This window comes from Hetaerina americana, unplaced genomic scaffold (assembly GCF_022747635.1).
Source record: "Hetaerina americana unplaced genomic scaffold, ioHetAmer1.1.p SCAF_2, whole genome shotgun sequence".
NCBI classification, from domain to species: domain Eukaryota; kingdom Metazoa; phylum Arthropoda; class Insecta; order Odonata; family Calopterygidae; genus Hetaerina; species Hetaerina americana.
The window spans coordinates 39,621,551-39,644,386 of NW_027286763.1; the positions used below are offsets into that span (position 1 = coordinate 39,621,551).

At 39.1% G+C, this 22,836-nt stretch overlaps 1 protein-coding gene across 2 annotated transcripts in view; it reads left to right on the forward strand.

Annotated features, from left to right (window-relative positions):
- LOC139687950 (leucine-rich repeat neuronal protein 1-like) overlaps positions 1-22,836 on the forward strand; it is a 778,766-nt gene that overhangs the window by 507,829 nt on the left and 248,101 nt on the right. The window contains exon 5 of one of the 2 annotated variants that reach the window (XM_071585318.1): positions 149-190. The exons of the other annotated variant lie outside the window; for it this stretch is intronic. The gene's annotated coding sequence lies outside the window, so the exon portion shown is untranslated. The remainder of the gene's footprint in view (positions 1-148; positions 191-22,836) is intronic. 2 annotated transcript variants of the gene reach the window in all.

Genomic DNA, 22,836 nt, shown 5'->3' on the forward strand with positions numbered 1-22,836 from the left:
ATATTAATTTCATGCATCCAAAAAAACACTTTCGTAAGAAACTACCAGTAGAAGTCACTTAAAAGATAGCAGAGTACACTAAAAAATATGGTACTATGATAATGTGATTCGTATAACCTCCATAATTACTCTTTATTTTTATTTGCAGTGGATTCATCCGGTTGACTGGTTGGTGAAATAGCGAGTGTTGGTGAGTTACCCGCAAAAATTATTACTAATGTATAGTAAAACTCAGGTTATAAATTTTACTGCACAAAAGGTTAATACCTTTGGAATACTTGTTTAAATCTCAATTTTTTATCAGTATGAATTAATCAAGTTATTCATAGTAAAATTTATAACGGTGAAAATAGATAATTTTAAATTTATTCCTGGAATAACGATGACGTTAATACAAACTAGTATAATATTTGGCACCCTTGTACTTTGGGTTATTTCCCTTCTTAACTCCACCACTAATATCGATAAGTTATTAAACACGAAATTGTTGTAACGCATTTCTTCAGCATGATTGCGTATTACATATTACATGTATATGATCATTTAGAAATGTAATCTAATACAGTGAACCTATACACAATATACACATCATTAATGGTTACGGATATAAGTAATTTTTTCTAGTAGAAAGTAAAAATATAATTATTTATTATGTACTTTCGTGTCCATATTTTAATTTAAAAAATATCAAAATCTCGTCTTTTTAAGCTTAAGATTAATCATGTCTTCAATGCCGCAGTGGTATATAAATCAAGCAATACAATATATTATAAAATATAAAGAGGCCAATGTTAATTCCATAAGTTTAGCAACAATAGGGAAAATTTCTATTAAAGTATATGGCCACCTAAAACAGTTATAGTTCTTACAACTCGAAATAATAGTGTGCTCTGGATATCCACGCATAATTGCTAGCATTATACAGTAAAAGGCATGGAAAAATTCGCTATTTTGGCGATAACACTTTAAAAATTTGAATTAAGTTCATTTTTTTTATTTGAAGGTTATAAACTCTTTCACAAATGAATTTATCTTTCCTATTTATATGGGTTTATCCTATACAACGCTGTCATTTAAACAAATGATTAAGTGTGCAAGCCATCCTAATAGAAAGAGCATTTAGAATTGCCTCGCTAGTTTACAGTAGCCAAAACAGCAAGATACACTATAATTATGCCCAATGGTACAATATAAGTAACATGAATTGCAATTTGTTTTAGTAGACTTCTTTTGGTATTATTTTTACGCAAACCTTTTACTCTAGTATTTGAATAATCGGATGAGTAAATGCCGTGCGCTTATCGTTCAGCACTGCACAAAAAAATCATTTACCCTTCAGTCTCTGATCTCCAGCATGATAGTCCTAGTTCTCTATTTCACGCAAATATCTCCCTCCCTCCCCTTTTTGTATTCTGGGAATCGGGAAATGGAAACGCTCACACGAGGGTGAAGAGGGCGAGCGGATGCCGGAAAGGACGTCAAGCGGCGTGACACATTTTGCCTCGTGTCGTTAAGGAGAGGACAAATGCCTGAGTCTCCCTTCTGACCGCGGGGAATTCTCAGAACCCTGCGGGAACGTCTCGGTCGTTTAAATGACAGCACGGGAAGGCGGCAGCGGATATACATGTCGCCGGAGTAAAGCGTTTCTAACTTAAGTATCAGCGTTGTTCTCAGATAGGGAAGGCTGTTCAGAGATAAGGAAAAGATACCGGGAACGCTTCCATGAGCTTTCCGCCAGCTCATGTATGCAGAACAAATTAAAATAGCCCGATGTTTAAAAGAAGTTATCCTTCAGAACACAAACATGTTTTCTTTCTCAGTTTAGTTATATCCGCCGTTGTAACCTCTTAAAAAATTCTCATTCTCTCAATATTTTCATACATAGAGCCTGTGGAATTTAAATATTGATGTCATTTAAAAATTTCAGTTAAGTAAAAATGAGCTAAAGACGTCATCAAGTATTGTTGTTTGTTCAATACGGTTGGTATAAAACTGAAATGTGGAAACCAAGTTTCAGGAAAGGTACTGCATCTAAACAAAATATGCTGAACAAGACTAAATTTGCGCAAATGCTGTCGCAAAAACTAATTTTTCTCAGCCATTGCGATATAAAATTCGAAACATCAAACTCAAACATTTTTTTCTTACCAAGAAAAAATGCTCAAAAGCATTATATACACAAAGAGAGGTTAGGTAATCAAACTGGTTAGGTATTCACACGCTTTTCCGTGGGGGCCGAGTTCAAAGATGAATGATGCATGAAATGTGTGACAGTTAACCTATACGATTATGTATAGCCACATTCCTTTGGAAATCGCGCGAGGGAAAGGGATGGAACTCTCTCAATGTCATAAATATCCGAATTTTACACGTCTTTGAACTTCCTATAGGCTTAGCTATGCACTTAACTAAAAATTCATGCATGAAATGAAAACCTGTTTTCCTTTGCATGCTTACTGTTTCATGTTCCCAAAACCGAAATGTGGGTTTAGTCCAAGTAAAGTATTATAATGGCATAGTTGATATAATTTAGCGTTGACTTTTAAATAATAACAGTCAAATTTACTCTATTCATTTGCAAAACATTTGATTATTATAGTATAAATCTATTCACTGTTGAAAATTTAAATTTTAGTAATAACATATATTCCCCAATTTTGCATAATGAAAGGCTGGTACGCATTAAACTTCCTCCAAGACTGCATACTACAATGATACATTGATCTGCACTGTACGTAAAAGCATTCTTATATGTCTTCTAAAATAATTGCATAAATAAAAAAGGGGTTTTTAGTTCAGTAGAGGTTATGCGAGTGCCTTCGAGTACGAATACCTAAATCATCTAACGCAGCATAAGAAGTAGCTCTCGAGATCATATGGCCATTCATAAGTATTAGAAGATTTGTGAACTTCGTGCGAACTCGTAATAATACCATGTTCGAATGCTCTCTCACTCGGGGGAATGGAGAAGGCGCGGTGGATAGCGCACTGGCTTCTCGCCTAGAGGGTACGGGTTCGACTCCTTGAGAAACCCTTATAACGCTAGTGCTAGCAGAAGAAAAAATTAAAATATTTACAAGATGACCGGTGAGGATATTTCACCTTATTACCCAAGTCATGATTATATCAAGTTTAAATTTAATAATTACAACTAATGAGTTTCATATTTTGGATGGTCATAAAATATACAACGGTAGAGTAATAAATTCCCTTGCCCTTCCTAATAAAGGACCATCTAGCAGCAGGCGCTACAATTAGTCCCACTTCGATTCAGCATACGAGCATACATACATACTTGTACGATAAACAAAGGCCCAGGAAGAGGTCGAGACAAAACACCTATGCCTTCAGATTTCTTATTATTTTTTCTATTGAAATGAAGTTATGTATAAAGAATTGGCTTAATTTATGAACTTCAACAAGGTTAATTCATTTTTGAGGAAAATCATGACTACATATTGTTTTAGTTAATCATCTTTAGCTTTAGTTAATCATCTTTGTCTTCGTATTTATAATTAAGTACGTATATATAATTTCGTAATTATAATTAAGCTTTAATTCACGGTTACCCAGAACCACTCAATTGTATCGAGGTCAGGAGCCCTAAAAGAGCGTATAACGGACCTCATGGGTCCGAGAGCATGGTTGACTAGTAATTTACTGCTAGGGATCAGCGTTAGAATCGCCGACTGACGGTAGATATTGCCAAGTTTTGAAATAAGTAAATTTTCTGAAAAGTTAAAAATCTGTACCATAAAAAACAGACTCCTATGATCTGTGGATAAGAGTTAAATATTACTTATAACAATAATTTGACTGTTTCAACTTCATAAGCGACTTGAAGGATGAGATTTTCGTACGTTTTCACAAAGGAAAAGAGAAGCCTTGCGGGTTCCGAGCCCTGGAGGATCAGTCGATCCTGATACTTTGTGATTCCCTCGGACTCAGTTCTCAATCTGTTTTTCTCACCTTCCATCTCCATCCTTGAATCCATTACTCTGCCTTCGCCCATGCCTTTCTAAGCGGAGAACCATTCACCGCCACTATCTTGAAATGGCCTTTGTGAATGAGATAGATCCCGGTAATAAAAGGTCTCTTCAGGATGATTTAGTCACTTCTATTCAATTGCGATTAAGAGAATTTTAATGAAAAGGTATTCCGACACCAAGCTAGGTGAGCCGTTCCACTGACAAAGGCAGGAATTTGTTCTAGAGGAAGATTCTTAATTACTTTGGATCAAGTCAAGCACTAAGTGACACCAGTAAATGTGCCTCCCGATTAAAATACGCCATACTAAAATACCTCTGGGTAAGATTCTTTTCACTTAATCTACAAGGAAGGTATTTGGGAGTCAGAGGAAAGAAGAATGAGAGATATTTGAGAGAACAAAGAGATGGAAAAATGGACATCATGGTAAAGGGATGAAAAGGCGAAAGCAGAGCGCCAACATGGTCACCAAATTCTTCCGCCTTTCATACAACCGTCGGAAGATATCTTAGCCCTCTAAAAAACCACTCTCCTTCCTTCCCAAATGAGTCCATTCCAATTCATCGGCAGTTTGTACGCTCCTCGGCGATCACCGTAGGCCCTTCGGCTCAGACAACCCTTTTTCCTCATCCGGACTCTTCTCTCTCGTTTCGGTCTCAAATGTCCAGTAATATCAACTGGAGGTGAAGAGGAGGGGCGTGAGGGTATCGTGCGAAATGGGAGTAAGAGGCGGGCGCCTGAGGAGAAAAAACGCACCCGGGTCATTCATTCTCTCGGTCCGCGCGCTTTTACGGGCGCACGTATCGGCGGGGAGGCGCCGAGGATTAACGGGAGGGAAAGGGTACTTGGGGTTGGGCGGCTGGCTACAAGGGGGCACGGCTCTCGAGTGCGCATTGGATTGGTCGGCCGGCAGTCGTGTTGAGAATGGTATCGAGTCTAGGGAGAAAAGTTAACGCCACCTCCGGCGATGCTGCCTTCACCCTCCGGAATCACCGTCGTCCGACGCCCCACCCGCGTTTGCCCATCGGGAATAGGGGGAGGAGGTGAGCAGGGCGGCGCCTGTTTCGCAGCTCCCGAGGGAGTGGCATCCCCTGTCCCTCCGTCCCCATGCTATCTCTCCTGACCCTCTCGCGGCTATCCAATTTATTCCACCACCGGTATCCCCGCGGCTATATCTAAATGCTACGAACTGAAATACTCTTTAATTGCAAGGAACTGTATGATTCCGCATTGCACATAATTTAATTCCTAATGATTTCCCAAGCAATATTTTTCCCTGCTGTAGTAATAAGGATATCCTCCATGGATGTGATTTAATTTCCGAGTTCCTTCTGCGTCCATTGCTAAGTTGTCTGTACCTAATCGGTGCTTCATTCTCCTACCCTTCTATTACCTTGTTGCGGCACGATTCTCCGTTCTATTCACGCGTGTCATTGATTGGGTTAAAATTCAGTGTTTCTCTAAAAAGTAGACGTTCTGATTTCAGGGTAAAGTCTCTATTTGGTTCAAGTCACATAATTTATCTGTATTTAGATGTATTTGTTTTTGGTTAAATAATTTTATTAAATGTTTAAAACTTCAAGCTATCTTGAAATTAATAGGGTTTTCATAAGATTCTCGCGAGGAAATAATACTTTTCGATTGGTTTATTTTATTCATTTTAACTGATATCTGGTTTTTATAGGTCCTGTATGATGAAGAGAACGCATAAATAATGAGTTCTGAAGGGTGGGTTTAAGTTCAACTTGGGATTTGATTAACGGTTTTGTTCCTTGTCAGAAACTTGTGCTATGCAACAGCTGTGGGTTATGGAACTTAAAGCAGAAATTATTGATCCTTTTCACCTTATTCCCGGACTTACTCCCACACACTTCTTATAAATCATAACACAAATTTCATATGCATATTTCCTCACTGGAACTTCAAATGCTTTCAACCCATTTTATGTACTTAAAGGCAATTTTATCAATTTAATGTAAATTTTCCGTAGGAAAAATGCTTCTAGCACGGCAAACAAAGCTTGTATTGATCATGTCCTCCTCGAAAACTAGGATGGATGATTTCCAATATTTATGGCATAATTATTGCAATTTTGCGGAGATTTGATAAAAGATGATTTGGCGTGTATCCAAAATTTCATGTGCTGCACATTGCACTTCCCTCTGGAAGAAAACATTCTTACACAGAGCTGTATTTTGCGGATAGTAAATGGTAAAAAATGTGGAATATGAAAATGGCTTTTTTTGAGAAGATTTTAGAATAGCCTCTCTACATTTTAGGCTCTGTGTAAGAAAACATTCTTACACAGAGCTGTATTTTGCGGATAGTAAACGGTAAAAAATGTGGAATATAAAAATGGCTTTTTTTGAGAAGATTTTAAAATAGCCTCTCTACATTTTAGGCAACTTTCAACGCTAGTTCAACGCTACTGAGAAACATGCCATTGTGAAGGAAATTCATTTTTTTTCATGATGACACGATTCTTACAAACATCCTAGCCCTCCGCGGAAATATTTAATGAAAACTACAAATTTGATAAGGACACCAAATCTGGAACGAAAAAAGGAAACCTAAGAGCGATGGATTAATTCCAGCAAATTTCACGCATACTTGATGCGTAAGCACTGGCTCTTTTGACTGCTAAGAAACACACAAATGCTAACCTCCCACCATTCACGTAAAACCTTCCCTCGAGTTCATTGCTAGTCATCCCTTCCGCAATATCGTACTACCCAGCTAACTCTCTCTTTCTGAATATTTCACTGCTTTACCTCTGGGGTTTTCCTTACTCCCTACCCATTCAGTTATCAACGAAGATTTTACGTCGCCAAGCGAAAAAAGGTGCAGCTGCGTGGAGGACACAGAGCTTTTACATTTTGACGGCCAATAACTCAACGCAGTTCCTTCCAAGAAGTCGAGGTCTTCTCCCGGGTGAAATGAAGAAATGAGCATCTTCAGCGCCTTGCATATTTCACGTAAACCTTCCCTAGCGCAGATCCATCTCCCTTTATTCCTTTCGCTCCTCTTAAACTCTCGCGTCATTCCTTGCTGTATCCACCCACGTCCCCTCGCTCAGTCGCTCCCCAGCCCTTCCAACACTCTCCAATCTCTCACGTGTCATTCCATTCCACAACCCGCTTCACTTTCGTTCACTAGTCTCATCACTATCCACCCATTCCTCACGAGACAGCCTCCCTCTCCCCGATCCTCGTAATCCCGACTCTATTACGCGCCCTCCTCTCACACTCTGTTACCTGCCCGTTCTCCCACTCCCCTCTAAGCATCACTCTCTCCGCCACATTCCCTCTCGTTTTGGGCTGTAATCCTGCCCCGCTACTGCACGTTCTCCAACGCAGAGCCGCTCTCCTCTCGCCAATGGAAAATAAGCCCCCGGCCGCTAACTCACGCTTCAGCACCCCTGGCCAAGCAAGAACTCTGTCCTCTCATGCCCAACGTGTGCGCGAGATTTTTTTCATTTTAAAAAGAATTCAATTATTCAATTCATTTGTATAGGTCAAAGTAGTAGGGACATAAGGAGAAGAATTGCGCTAGGCAAAGAGGCTTTCACAAGGAGGAGGGAGTTGATGACAGGGACTTTGAGTAAGGATGTTAGGAAAAGACTCGTAAAAACTTTGATATGGAGCGTAGCTATGTACGGTGCGGAAACGTGGTCATTAAAGCAGGAGGATAGACGTAGATTGGAGACTTTTGAAATGTGGGTGTGGAGAATAATGGAGAAGGTGAAATGGAGAGAGAAGAAAACAAATGAAGAAGTACTTGGTATGGTGGGCGAAGAGAGGGGTTTGTTGGAAGCAATCCTATGGAGGCAGGAAGAGTGGATGAAGGGGGTGCTGACCGGCAGTGGGATGTTGAAGACTGTGATAGAGGGAAGAATGTTGGGCAAAAGAGGAAAGGGAAGGAACAGGATAGGGATGTTGGACGGGATGAAGGGAAGAAGAAAGTACTCAGAGATGAAGAGGGACCTGATATAGAGTAGGATGATGGATTTTGTGTTTTGTTAGGAGTAATAAAATATTTGTTTGGTAGTTGTGTCCATTCAAAAACCTACTTCAACCGGTAGATTACCTTACCTTATATATATATATATATATATATATATATATATATATATATATATATATATATATATATATATATATATATATATATATATATATATATATATATATATATATTTTAGGGTAATCTACCGGTTAAGGTAGGTTTTTGGATGGACACAACTACCAAACAAATATTTTATTACTCCTAACAAAACACAAAATCCATCATCCTACTCTATATCAGGTCCCTCTTCATCTCTGAGTACTTCCTTCCTCCCATCATCCCGTCCAACATCCCTATCCTGTTCCTTCCCTTTCCTCTTTTGCCCAACATTCTACCCTCTATCACAGTCTTCAACATCCCACTGCCGGTCAGCACCCCCTTCATCCACTTTTCCTGCCTCCATAGGATTGCTCCCAACAAACCCCTCTCTTCGCCCACCATACCAAGTGCTTCCTCATTTGTTTTCTTCTCTGTCCATTTCACATTCTCCATTATTCTCCACACCCACATTTCAAAAGCCTCCAGTCTACGTCTATCCTCCTGCTTCAAAGACCACGTTTCCGCGCCGTACATAGCTACGCTCCATATAAAAGTTTTTACGAGTCTTTTATTAACATCCTTACTCAAAGTCCCTGTCATCAACTCCCTCCTCCTTGTGAATGACTCTTTGCCTAGCGCAATTCTTCTCCTTACGTCCCTACTACTTTGACCGTGTTGGTCCAAAACACTACCGAGATACGTAAACTGTTCTACCTGCTCTAGTTTTTGCCCTCCTATTTTAATGTTAAGCTTGGCCTTTTTCTTTCTAGAAAATCGCATAACCTTGGTTTTATTAATATTGATTCTCATCCCATACCTGTCGCACTGAATTTCCAATTCACTCAGCAATGCTTGCAGCTCCTTGGCTGACTGACAAACTAAAGCTTGGTCATCAGCAAGCCTAACTGATTTTACGAATTCTCCGCCCACTTTCATTCCTACCTCGAAATAGGGTTATGACGCTATGATGCTAATCAATATACAGTGAAAAATTAATTCAAAACGAATTTTATGGTGAGAAATAAATTTGCCAGTTATAAAAACATGACTGTAATCGAGATGCTCTTTTTACTGCCGTATCATTTCATTTGAAATATTTATGTACCCTCTTCGCACGTTAACATGGCCTTTTGCAACCTTTTCAGAAACCCATCATCTCCGAGTGAGTGAGAAAGGAAGCGGCCGCAGACTAAGTGATTAGCTCACGGAATGAAATGCAAAGGGTGGCTTTCATCCATGCCCTTTCACCTTCCTCTCACTTCTTTCCCGGCGGGCAATCGCCGAACTTATCAATCTAGCGCCTTAATTTGGCTTTCTTAGCGAGAAGAATTCAAAGGAAAATGAACTTCCTCGATCGGATAAAATTCCATGTTTTATAAGTTTTCATCGCTCTCTCTTCTCTGCTTGGTCTCAGGCGACCTACCTCCTCCTTGGGCTACCGCTTCTCGCTCGTCTCAATTAATTTAGAACTCCTGAGATACCCTGGAGCTGAAAAATAGATCATAAAAAATGCTCATAAAACTTCTCACGTTTTCTTTTTTTCGATGAATTTGAAAAAGCTTGCGTTTATTTTCCGTAAGTTTCCTTCTTTTGTTCGTAGATTGAACTACATTAAGGAGCGCACGAGGGAATTCTTATTCCCGCGCGAAGAGGGGGCCTTAAGGAAGTAAAATTAAAAAAGGTAGATCGCAATGAATTCATAATCGCGTGATAAATCGATTATACCAGTTTTCTCCCTATTCTTCCTGAAACCAGCTAATTTCACGCTATGATTTACGCTCTAATGAATGAAGCGATTTTTATTGCTACGTACGGTAGGCTAATCATTGGACGTTGATGTCTGCATGATAAATTCTTGTTAAGCTTGACAATTCAACTTCATTAACATTCGAGTAAATAAGTCTATCATAGTCCACAATTTTGTTAGATAAAAATAAGTGTATTGTGAATACATAAAATAAATTCGAAATTTGTTACCATTTTTATGATGGAGAACATGAGAAACCGATATTGTTTAGTTTTATTAGTCCTTTGTTTAATGGGTTTGCTAAAAATGTACATATTTGAACGTGGATGTTTACTTGCTAAATATACATTCCGTAATTAGGTTAGTTAAAAGTATTCTCTAAAAGTTTGATGTTGGTTTTCATATGTCCTCAATTTACTTTTTGTGATCTCCAAAGCTGCCAAACAACTAAGGACGTTGTTCTTAAATATACTCTCGAATGATGAATTAATCGTAATCCATTAAAATATGTAGAAAATGGGAATCATAAACATCACCTTTATCGACATTATGTACATACATGTTCCAATTATTAATTAAACTAGAGTGAAAACGGTTTCTAGCATTTGTTGAGGATGATCGTCTTATAAATCAACTTATGCCTAAAGATGAATATTTGTTTCCCTAAACATTTCGTTTCCCTAAACTTTTCGTTTCCTTAATAACCATATGTTTCTGAGATTTCGTACATTTTATTGAAAATCACCTGAACGTTCTTGAATGATGTTCTATGATTTTTCTTGAGAAGGTATACGAAGTCAAAGTTTTGGTTAAAATGAAAAATCCAACTAATATTCGCACTCTCATTTAGCTGGTTAGGAATCAAAGACTACATTTGTCGGCACTGCCGCGTTCATGTCGCCCTTGGGCGTCGCGCAAGCTGTGCAGCACTCACCTCAATTCGATATCCCGTTGGATAATAGGCCACGGGAAGGGAAAGGCGTTAGGCAGACTTGCAAACAAAACACGCGCGCAAGCTGCGCGGACGCGTCAGTGCGTTAAGTGATGCCAATCCAAAGCAACCTTTGTGTCCGTCTGTCTGACCATCCGCCCTCAACCCTTACTTCCCTCCATCCCTCCCCATACCCTTTCCCCCTCCTCCCGAACACAAACATCCGTCACGAAACAGTCGTGCGCAAAATAAAAAAGAAGAGAATACCACCACGAGAAAAGGCATCGCCCGGCTACCAATCTCACCTGCACATGGCCCGCCCATCACGGAAGAGTGAGCTTTGCTCTATTTTAAAGCGCTGTATGCACGCCTGCTCGGTACGGCGGCGGTCCGCTATGGACGGTGATCGCCAATGAATGCCCGCTGTCTACCTCACCTCTGCCTCCTGCGCGGCACCAAAGGGCTCGCGAAGCATTTTTAGAGTGGGAAGAAGGGGCAAACTCAGTGCATTGGCACTTCGCCGGAGTTTCCAGTGCGAGAAGAATGGCTCGTAGGCCACATGGCCATCCAACCTTACGTTACGGAGTTGCAGATGGCGAAGAAAGGATAGAATCGTGTAGTAATTGTCATGATATGGTATTGATGCTCTCGTTATCTCTTAAAATTCTGAGTTTTCACGAACATTTGGCTAGCTAATTTGTTTCCCAATCCTGAGGTAATCTGACATCCACCCGTTTTTCCTGAACACGCTATATTATAACACCCTTTCGTTGACGCCCGAGTGTGATCGCGATTAATGCCTGAAATTTTTCATTCGTTTGAAAAAACTTTATGCTTGCTAACTCAAAGATACCACACACAGAGGCTCAAACAAATTAATATTATACTGCTGTAATACGACAGACTGCGGTATGATCACCCGCAAGTATAAGAAATCTGAACCAAATTATCCAAAAAAATAATTTTACATATTTTTTCCTCCTCTTAGGGTACGATTGGATTTGTAACAGAGTTCCTTAAAATATATTTTTAAGAAATATGAAAATTGAAAATAATCTTCGCTAAATTACATATTTAAAACGTGAATCATGTAAACTCTAAAACCCGATATGTTAAACGCATGGCGCATTTAATTTATTGCCAAAAACATGTCCAGAATACATGATAGGCATGGATTGAATCCCTTTGTTTTGAATGGTTGAAACTTTCAAATGAATACGGAGGAAGTTTTTCATCCTCACATAAAGTGATAATAAAGCAATTGTCGATCAGCGAAAAATTGAATTAGCGATTAAAATACTCACTTGAAGACCCATCAACGAATGACGCATATCTGTTATCTTAAAAATATAACTCCGGTTGTTTAAAATGACCTAATGTAGTAATAGATGTGTTGTTACACCAGTGAAAAAATATATTTCCGTATTTTCACGTGAAAAATCTTTAAAACTTTAAATAAATCACAAAACTCCGTTATCATCATTATAGTTGGAGCATTGATTTCAAGCAGTTTTTTATTAGTTCAATTAATTTTTCACTTAAATTAAACTTTTATCTGATTTTTCTATAAAAAATATAAAAAATTTGTTTTTAAATTATCCTTTATTGAAATTATTGAAAATTTAACTTACAAAATTAGCTGACAGAATATTATTTTCTAAGGATCAATAGCGAATATTCAGTGGCCTACATTTTCCGAAGATCGATGTCAAAATCAATTTTTTCGGCAATGGATGTAAATGTTTCCTATTTTGTGTCCATTATTTTGATTGTATCATCAGATTTGAGTTACGTTATGTTATTGGGGTAAGGTTTGCTATAAAAATATTTACAGAGCAATTGCTGTTCAATTCATCCCACGAGATTGGTATTTCCACGTAAATGTTCTAGGGCGCCTCGTCACTTCGGATGGCGGAAATGCAAATGGTGATTTCCGGAGAGAGGGTTGAAGGGTCGAATCGAGGGAATAGCGACGCATTGCCGTCAGCAGTAGCTTACCGCGGTTGCACTCCTCTGGAATCGATAAGAGCAACGCAACCCGTCGCACAATGGGTCCCTTTCTCGTCCTATTCTCCCGGGCCCTATCTGAATTTGCCCTCCTCCCTTGCCGCCAATCTGTCCATTCACGTCACATTCCATCCATTCGCTTCCCCTCCCTCCCCACACACTCTCTTTCCCTTCCTCTTTGCCGCATTTCACTCTTTTGCCCCTTTCGTTACAATCGCCGACCTCCCACTCACTCGTTCCCATCCCCCGGCCGCGATTTTTCGCCCGCAGCTCTTTGCTCGGCCGCAGTTCCTACCCCGCAAATAAGGAAATATTGAGTAACTACTAATTTTGTCAAAATGGATCACTATTAGTTTGGTCTTGATGAAACAGGGAGTGTATTCTACGGAGCTGGAATAGGATAGAAAATGGTTTATTTTTCTTGGACCTTTTCCTCCCATTGTGTAAAACGGCAGATTATTCTCTCGTCTGGTAGAAAGGGGAGAGGAACACTATCTATTCAACAGTTTCCATGGCTTGGAAATGTAAAATTTATTGATTTTCGTGGCTGCTCACTTGTATGAGCGAACTTTTATCTATGCCAAACCAATTACTTGTGTCATTAAATGCTTACTTCAGGTGTTTTAATCTATAATTGTCACATTAAACGCAATTAATCTTTCGAGTCCATAAATAGGTATTCCGTTTTTGTTCAAATAATTTTGCTAATTTCTTTGGTTTTTTTTTGTCAATAATCTCCAAAAATAATAGAAGTAATTAACTTACAGTAATAATAGTAATCAATCACACCATATATTAATTAGAAGTAATTAATAACTATATTAGAGGAGCTAGGCTGAGATTCACTCTGGGGGAATCAGGCTGGGAAGAGTAGAACAGATATATTTGAGATGTCGTTTTTTCCACGAACAGTAAGGGATCAGAATAACATTGTCCGAGCGCGGTGGGCTTATGTTCGAATCAATTTAGTCCGGTGTGTATTCACCCCCTGACACACACCCTAGCAGGCTTGCAGGGTACTAAAATACTACTGGTGTTATTGCTCCTTTAATATTTATCAACTGAACAGAAAGTTAATGCTTAAAAAATTGCTGCGTTTAAATTTACGGTAGAGTTTAGGTAAATAAGGTAGAGTCGATCCATTATTTTGTTTCACTTTTATTCACGTCGTAAACAGTTCCCGTGACAAAAAATTGCACTTCTTTTTGATGCTCTTTCAACCGGGCCAATAATCTCAATCGCTCAGTACGAGAGTAGAGCCTACTCCAAACGAAACCCTATTTGCATGTGAAATCCACATATTCTTATTAGGTTGGCCAATTCCTTATCCTGTACTATCATTTATTTTCTTACACAGTTATAATGAACATAATATCATACTATAGATTTCCATAGGGAGTTTTCTTAAGGCATCAGACGCGATTTCAAACCGGGACATTACGTTCAGTAGATGTACGCTGGACCCTCTAGACTTCCGCGCTGCTATTGAAAACCTTTCCGAACTCTTTTATTACAAAAAAGAATACTTCACTAAAACGTTATTGGTCAGAGTCCCCTTCAAAGTAGTCTCTTCCACAAAGTATACGCTATCCCATCGGTGTCGCATATTCAATTGTGTAGATTTAACCTAAATTCACTCTGTGGAACTGTAGGACGTTATACTGGTAAATGAATTACTTTGAAATATTCCGTATTCTTTGTTATTCCTTTACCAGTTTAAACGTAGAAACCTCATGATAAAGACCTTTATGCGTTGAAATCAGTTTAGGTATAATAATATAAGGTTTGGGCTGTTAAAAAGTGATTCTTTCACAATATATCCTATTCGTAAAATATTTCAATTCACATTAATGTTCGGTGTTAAAAGGCAGATTGTGAAATTGGTTTTCATTCTACGAAACAAAATACCTGTTGTGTTCATTTTTGGCATAGGCTTTACGTCGCTTGCAAACTAATCGACTTATTTTCCGCTTTTTGGTACAATCATATTCTTGGTTTTACCGTGATTTACAAGTAAGTCGTATTTTTTGACTAATATTCATTTGCGTCTTCATTTTGCTTGCAGTTAAATGCGGCATTTAATTCGGAAATAGTAATTTAAATAATTGCTTAAAGTACTCTTTAAGGCATAGGATATTTTCTCATGCTAAATTACGTGGAATTTCTCAATGTCCCAACAAATGTTGAAAAGAAACTATGGTTTTACAATTCAAAATGAATTGCCACTCATATACTGGGTTTTCCTGCCGTGTAGCATCATCGGGTGCTCCTTGCACACCTTGCCTTGGAGTACGATGAAATATTATGTTCATGATGAAATATTTGGTAACACTCCCATTTATGTACAGATGTTCTTTCAGTTAATGCTTCCCTTTGCGATTAATTTACCCATAATTTTCCTGTCTACCACATTTAAAATAGCGCATTTAGCAAAAAATGCTCACAACCACCCAAAGTTATATTCAATGATTAATAAATACATTGATTTCGCCAAAATGCCTACTTCTCCACTTTAAAATTTATTGAAAAAGTAGAGAGATCTGTTAAATTGAACCATTAAGTGTTTATGAACTATCAAGAGACATATCAGTTTTTAATTTAAATTGTATCATGGAATAACTAAAATCATTTTTAAAATGGCATAAATATGATAAATGTAGAGAAGAGAATTGAAGTAAGAACAAAGAACACAATTCCTAGTATTAGGTCAAAGTTAAGAAGGGGCCTAAAGAATCATCAAGATGTTTTTCTTTAATTTGTTGCGTTAATCTTAATAAATTCTAATTATCACCTGCATAAAATATTAAAACAACTAGTGACTCTTAAAACTGTCTAAGGGGCGATACTCCGAATAGCGTGGTCATCTCCATACTACCTCCCCACCAAACAACTCCGTAGTAGAACTATTTTGGAACGCAGCCATCAAGAGCGAACCAAATAACGACCCAACAATGAATCGCCCGCCTTATCTCCGCAAATGTATAATTATCCCTTGCAGTCATCTTTTAAACTCCTCCCCACGATTTTTATTGCTCCACTACCCGGTCACGCCCTCGCCTCCCTCCATTCCCAGCCATGCCCTCCCGGTTCATCCTTCCACCTCCCTCTCAACCCTTCCTTATATGTTATTCTCAAACAGCGCCACAGATATACTCGCATTCCTCCTGCCCCTGCCCTCCTCCCCAAAACCCTCTCTCCGTCGCTATCTTAATCTCGAGTCGCATCTTATTCGCCCCTTTACCCAGCGCATCCAGCCCCCACTCGTCCCGTTCGTCGCGCCCCACGTCTCCCCGGGACAATTCTCTCCTCCCAATCTCTCCACTCCCGAAACCGAAACCCTCCCAACCTAAAAAAACTCTCGAAAGCACCGAAATAAAAAGGAATACACAGATAAAGCACACGGCGGAGTTCCATTCTTCCTCGGATTCGTTGCCCACCACCGAATCCTCCCCGCTCCCCACCCGCCTACTCGCTCACGTCTGTCCACCTCCCTCGCGCACGCCCTTCTACAGGCGCATCTCCCCCGAAATGAGACTTGACGACTCAATTCTCGATTCATACTTCTCGCGTTTTTCTTACATGAAAGAGTGACTGGTTGATAGAGATCGAATTGTTTTTAATCGGTATTGGTCTAGTCGAAAGATTTGGGGTCTCTACGTGCCATTGCCGCGGCTAATACGAGAACCTTGTAATATCGCGCCATCTGAGAATGTAGGACTAAGTTTGATCAAGTTGCTGGGGAAAAGCTCTCAAGTGTACTGAAGTTCTTGATTTGACCACCCTAAGCACTGTTTCCTAAGTGAGAGGAATGATTGTTTGAGGTGACATTTTTGATCTTAAGAATGTAGAAGTTGTACTTTAAAACTATATTTCTTCAAAACTTTATTAATCATATTTAGTTAACTCAAACAATTCCCTCTAACGCAAGCAAGGAGAAGTATTTTTTCGACGCAAGGAAAATAGTGTTAAAAACTAAACTAGGTGGATCGGGTAAATGTAAATTTTATATGTATGTATAGTATATGCATATTACATGTTCATGTTTCGCATACAGATTGAAAAAAATCATTTCAAAAGACTATTTAACGAGAAACCTTTTTTAAGCCTTCACCAAAGTGTCTTGAATTTGACTGAAGCTTTGAAATGGCCGCCTTTGATAGATTCGGCCCGTGGAAAACCTCGTGCACTTAATGCTCTTGGCTCTGATTCAAGACGTTTCCACCGTATTCCAATTTTCTTAGTGTCGTTCTTGCCCGTGTCCGTTCTCAGAAATAAATCAGGACGGTCGGAGATGGCCATTCTTGCCATGAAGAACAAGCAATTGCTATTCTTTTCTGTTTTACTGGTTGTCTATGGATGAGATGAATTGAGCCTGCGGGATTATATGTGACTCTCTGTTATGAGATTAGTCTATGGAAGAAATAAAAGCAATTGTTTTTCTCTTCCATCCATCTCCCTCCCCAGCCTCGTTTATCTCCCTTCTCCGATCCTCTTTCCCTTCCCTTAAGTTTTCTCTTCTCTTCGGTCCTTCATCTATAGTTCCTCTCTTACATTCCCCACACAAAATGCGAGTATTCCACCGCCCATCCCTCTTTCCCCATCTCTCAGAATGCACCCTTCCTCACGCCGCATTCCCTGCCCAAGAGAGCGTAAATATCGCCGCACGCACTCCTTAAAACACTCGGGGAACCTCCTCCCGCCCTACCCGTCCTACCTACCCTTTCCCCACTCACACATCGCCCCCACCTCTCACCCATAACTCTTGGAACCTCACCCACCGCCGCCACTCCCAATACCCCTCTCCCTCGACTTGACTCCACCCTAGCCAGCCTACGCCGTTTCTCCTCAAGACTGACGCACACAGCCCCAACCTTAAAACTAGGCGCCATGCTTCTCCAACCCAAGTCCTTCTTGCAGCATTTTTTCTTCGATTCTCCAGCCACCCTAAGCAATATGGGAAGTACTACCTTTCTTTCCTTTAAGTTAGAACTAAAGGACGTCATTAAATAATCTGTAAGAGTTTTCAATTTCCTCACGTCCTATACTTGAGACATGAAGTACAAGAGAGATTTCGTAGAATGCATTGAGTGCCTTAAATGCATTGGTCTTACTTATCATACATAAATTATCACTGTTGACACTCCGAAGGGCGATTTGATAGTTTATGGTAGAGCTCACCTAGTACAACCCCCAACGGCGAGAAAAATTCACATATCAAGGAAAATTGAAGGCCCAATTCCTTTCCCCGTGCCACTTACAGTTTCCCAGAAAAATCCGGTATCCGAAAAATCACATATCTTGGGTCATGGTTAGGTGACATCAAGGTTCCCCAAAAATCTGGCTGGATCCCCCGGCCAGGAGTCCAGTGTTCTAACCACTGGTCTACGAGGATATATATATATATATATATATATATACACATATATATATACATATACATATATATATGTATATATATACATATATATAATTTATTTAATGTTACTGATATTATTATTAATGCTAATCTTCTGCCGAAGGTAGATTTTTTGGATCGAAACCCGTTGCCATACAGCAATTTCCATGCTTCTCCTATCAAAACCTTCCCCTTCCTCGCTTGCCGAGCGTTCCCCTCTCAGTCCTTTCATTTATATTGATTGTCATCCCATATCTATCGAATTGACATTCCAATTAACTCCGCCAAGTTCACAATCCTTGACAGCCGAATGACAAATCAAATCTTAATTATCCATATACTTAGCTGATTTTTTAATTCCCCATTGACTTCTATTCCTATCACCACTTTTACCCACGTCTATTTAACTGATTTGGTCCTCGTCTATGTCTTCTGTGCTGCTGCTGTTTATTTAGATTTACAAGAATTTCGTTAAATGATGACCACGGAAGCCTCTCCTCTTCCGCTTCAGTGCCCGACACACGGCCAATTGGACCAATTTCCGCAACTTACAGGACTAATTCTAATATTCCTGTCCATCATCGGTTCATGTGACAAAAATTAAATTAGTTTTACTTTGTCTTCCTCAATAGTGTTTTCAATGTGATACCATGGCTCAATGGCCGCCTCACTGGGGTCAGACGCCTTTGCAGCCGCCTCACTGAGGAGCAGACGCTGCGTGGACTACCTTTTGTCAGGCTCCTAACCTTCGACCTATCTGGCATGGGTGGCCTTATCAGGAGCAAATTACATTCCTCCCGCTAGCACAGCTCTAGCGGTCATCAGAACACAGAAGCCCTTTCCGTGTATATAATTAACGCCATTTACAGGCAGACTCCGAGGATTCAGATGCATACCGACTCGAGAGTTTTGAGTTTTAGCGGTGTGTTCGAAGGTGGAAGGGATGCAATAATTGACACATGAAATCGTCAAGTGAAACATTGAGGAGGGATTAATGTTAAAGAATTTGTACAGAGACTAATGCGTATGAAAATTTGATTGATGATGGTGATTGTTGATGCGGATTTTGAGGGGCGCTGCCCAGCGTAGTAGGAGAGATAGACAATGCAACAACTGCAACAACCGGGATCCCGGCCAAGGCAAATGATTTTTACGCCCTGAAATTGTTCATTTTAATGCGCGCATTGCAGATGACTCCGTTTCAAGTTACAGTAGTGGCATCTCCCGAAGTTTCTTGCAAGGAGAGATAGAGTTTGTATTTAGGACGATTAGGTGACATTATATATTCTACGTAGAATTGTCTGAATATCGTAGAAATTGCGGGAATTTCTTTGATACTTAAAAAGGTTAATGCAGTTTCGAGTCTATGCCCCTAGCTTTCAGTCCATTCCTCTATGCTATATGCTTGTGACTGCAAAAAAATTTACTGCTTAGCCGTTCCCCGCATTTTATTTAAGAGTTCATTTCCTCTCACTGAGATACGTCCTCTGCGTCCTTAACTTCCGGGGGAACGATATACCTACTCCCCTCAAATCTCTCCCTTCCCCCGCAACTCCGCCTCCCCTGAGCTCCTTGCCCATCTACATCTCTCACCCTCCCTTGTCTCACAACCGGCGATTTGTGGCGCTCGAATAAAATCTAAGAAATGGAATGGCTGGAGATGTTGTCCCCTCTCCTCTACTTTATACCCACTTCTCCCTCTCTTTCAAACCCTAACCATCTCGCCCACCTCTTAGGCGCCTACCCATCCATTCGTCCTTGCGAGGGAAGAAGAGAGGCTCTTCGCCACATCCTTTCGCATCCGCCTGGAAATTATTTACGTCCTTTCCCTTTCGTATTCACATATATTTTTCTCTTCATTTCTTCAGCGACCAACGTCACCAACTAACCCATCTCACACGTCATGGCTCTTCACCAAGTCGTCCCCCTCAAAGATGTCTCACCACCTACTTGCAAATGCAGTATATTTTTAACTTTTAAAGCTAATATCCTTACATTCATTTTATTGAATAGATAGTAGGGAAGACTCGCATGGCTACTAATTCGATTGCTTGCTTTCATTTGTATTTTATTTTCGCATAGACAATTAATTGAAAAATAATTTTATTAATTTTAAAATCTCAGATTGTAAATTGTAGTTTTGTGCTTGCAAATTTACCTATAAGATGCAGAATTTTTACGTTGATTTACATGTATTATTTACTTTCAATCGCCTGAATTTACTCCAATTTCGCCTAAGTTATATTTTCCGTCAGTTCTTTGAGCCAACTGATTTCCTTTGTTCCCTCGGAAAGTCAGTTATATTCCTAAGAATTGCCAGTTGTAGCACAATATTTTAGCTTCAATTTCAAGGTAAATATATATTTTTATAAAATCATTACAACCTTTGTATTAAATATATAATATTTGGTACAAAGATTCCCGGGGAAGTTGGTAAATTTAAAATTTCTTGTGATTATAACGCAAAAAAGTACTTTTTTATTTTTAAGTTTAAATAAGGTCGTAATAATTCAAGAAACAAAGCATGAAAATCATTCAGGGAATAATTTCACAAGGATTTTCAAAGGATAAACCGATATCAGACCAAATGATTTGGGGTTAATTCCCTATTTTCTTAGGAAATCGATCGTCAATATTATTTCTTCATAGATTGGCCTTTTCTTATGTAAAGTATTATTTTGTTATATTTTGAGCTTGCTGTTTTTTTTCATATATATTTTCCGCCTATCTCACATTTCCATAATGGGTATTATTTTCTATATTTCAATTTTCTAGCCCTATTGGATATCTTTAATTTCACTGAAACGTGTTAAAACATATTATCTATGAGCGATAGAGCTATGTAAATCATTCCTAGAAGGTGTAATGTGTAGTACAAAATTACGCCTCATGATTCACTCAAAAACAACGCATCATGATTCACTCGAAAACAACATGTAGCTCGATAGCCTTTGAAGTTATTTGTTTCGTAGGACAAGCGTTACGTTGCAAATGCTATCGCCGATGGCGCGTTAAATTACTACTTGCGAGGATGTTCAAATCGCAGCCACATTCAGGCTACACGAGGCCCTCCGGCTTTGAATCCGTGGAGAGGCATCCCTTCGGGAGTGTTGGCATTCGTGGCAGAAAGGGTGCGATCATCTCTGCGGCAAGTAACAAGTTTGGCCGCAAGGTTTGACAAGTGTGTGTAGATTGGGAACAGCGGCTCCCAGCCGTGTGCTACACGATATCATAGCTGTAGTGGCGATGTACTGTTCCGTTAATCTCGAGCAGGGCGAGCGGTGGTATTTCATTTCATCTTTGCCCTTAGCAACAATTTGCCGCTCATATCCTCGCGTAACCTGGAGTGAAAAAGTTAGCAAAAATACTTGCATGTAGCTTAAACACAATTTCTCTCCAATTAAAAATCTTCATAGTGTATTTTGATTCGGCTATCTGCCAAATGCAGACAGTTCTTGACAAAATGTTTATTCTCTTTTTCTTCTTTCGTTTCAGCCTCTAAGCGAAGTGATTCATTTTTAGCTTTTTGATTATTTAGTTATTAATTTTACTACAGAGAATCAAATTTAAAATATAGATTATATTACTTTTTTGGGTGAATTAAAACTGTGATAGAATGCATATTTCTATTGTATAAATTGTTCATTATTATCCAAAGAGAATTATTAATATCCTAGAGAAACTTCATAAGAGTTATACATACAATTTATGAGGTCATACATTTTAAAAGTGGCCTATTTCCAAATATTGCTTCATTTTTAAATCATTTGATTGTACCTTTTCATAATTGGTATCCCTGTGTGGTCACAAGAAACTTCAAATAAATGTAAAGTAAGTATGGTAAATTTTATGAAGCAATGAGCCTGTATGATGTGAAGATTTATTTTCACTAGCTCCAATGTTTCATTGTTTGGACTTTTAAAAAAGGTTTATGATGGAATAATGCTACATAAATGACCACCACCTCGAGGCTTTTATCTCATAGCCGTTTGATGTTAATCCCTTATTCACACCCACCCAGTTCCTTCACAATACTCGCCTCTCCATCGGTACCTCCAACCCTACTTTTGTTTGAACCACTCCCCCACACCCTGTCCTGTTACCGGAGTTTTCCTCATTTCTTCCCATACTGTTAATTTGGACTTTTATTTCTTTCTTTCTTAAATATCAGTCATCGTCCTTCCTGGGTTTCCATTCTTTGGCATCATTGCTGCTGTTTCCGTAAAATAACATTCGATTTTTTTCTCCGGAAGTACTCAATGATAATTTCATCGGTTTCGGTTACTAAAGCGGATAAATCGACGCAAGAGAATTAAATCTTAAAATTAGTGCAAAATTTTCTCCATATTGCTCGGGAATAGAGGGTCATTGCTGTTTAGTTTTCGAAGAGGATTGCTTTTGTATCGAATGCAGCCTAAAGTCGCTAAATGTGCCTGTTACATCGCTCCAATAAATAATGAAGCTAATGGAAACTTTGGCTAATAGAAGAAAGAAACTAGAAATATATTAAATGAATAAATCATAATCCTACGGCTCCAAATTTTGGAATATATCACCAAACTGTCTCTCTCTCTCTCTCTCTACGATTTTTATCAATATGTATTTTATTCCTATCGACGTTTAGTCCTTAGACGTAATTGAGAATAAGCTGGGTCATATTACCCA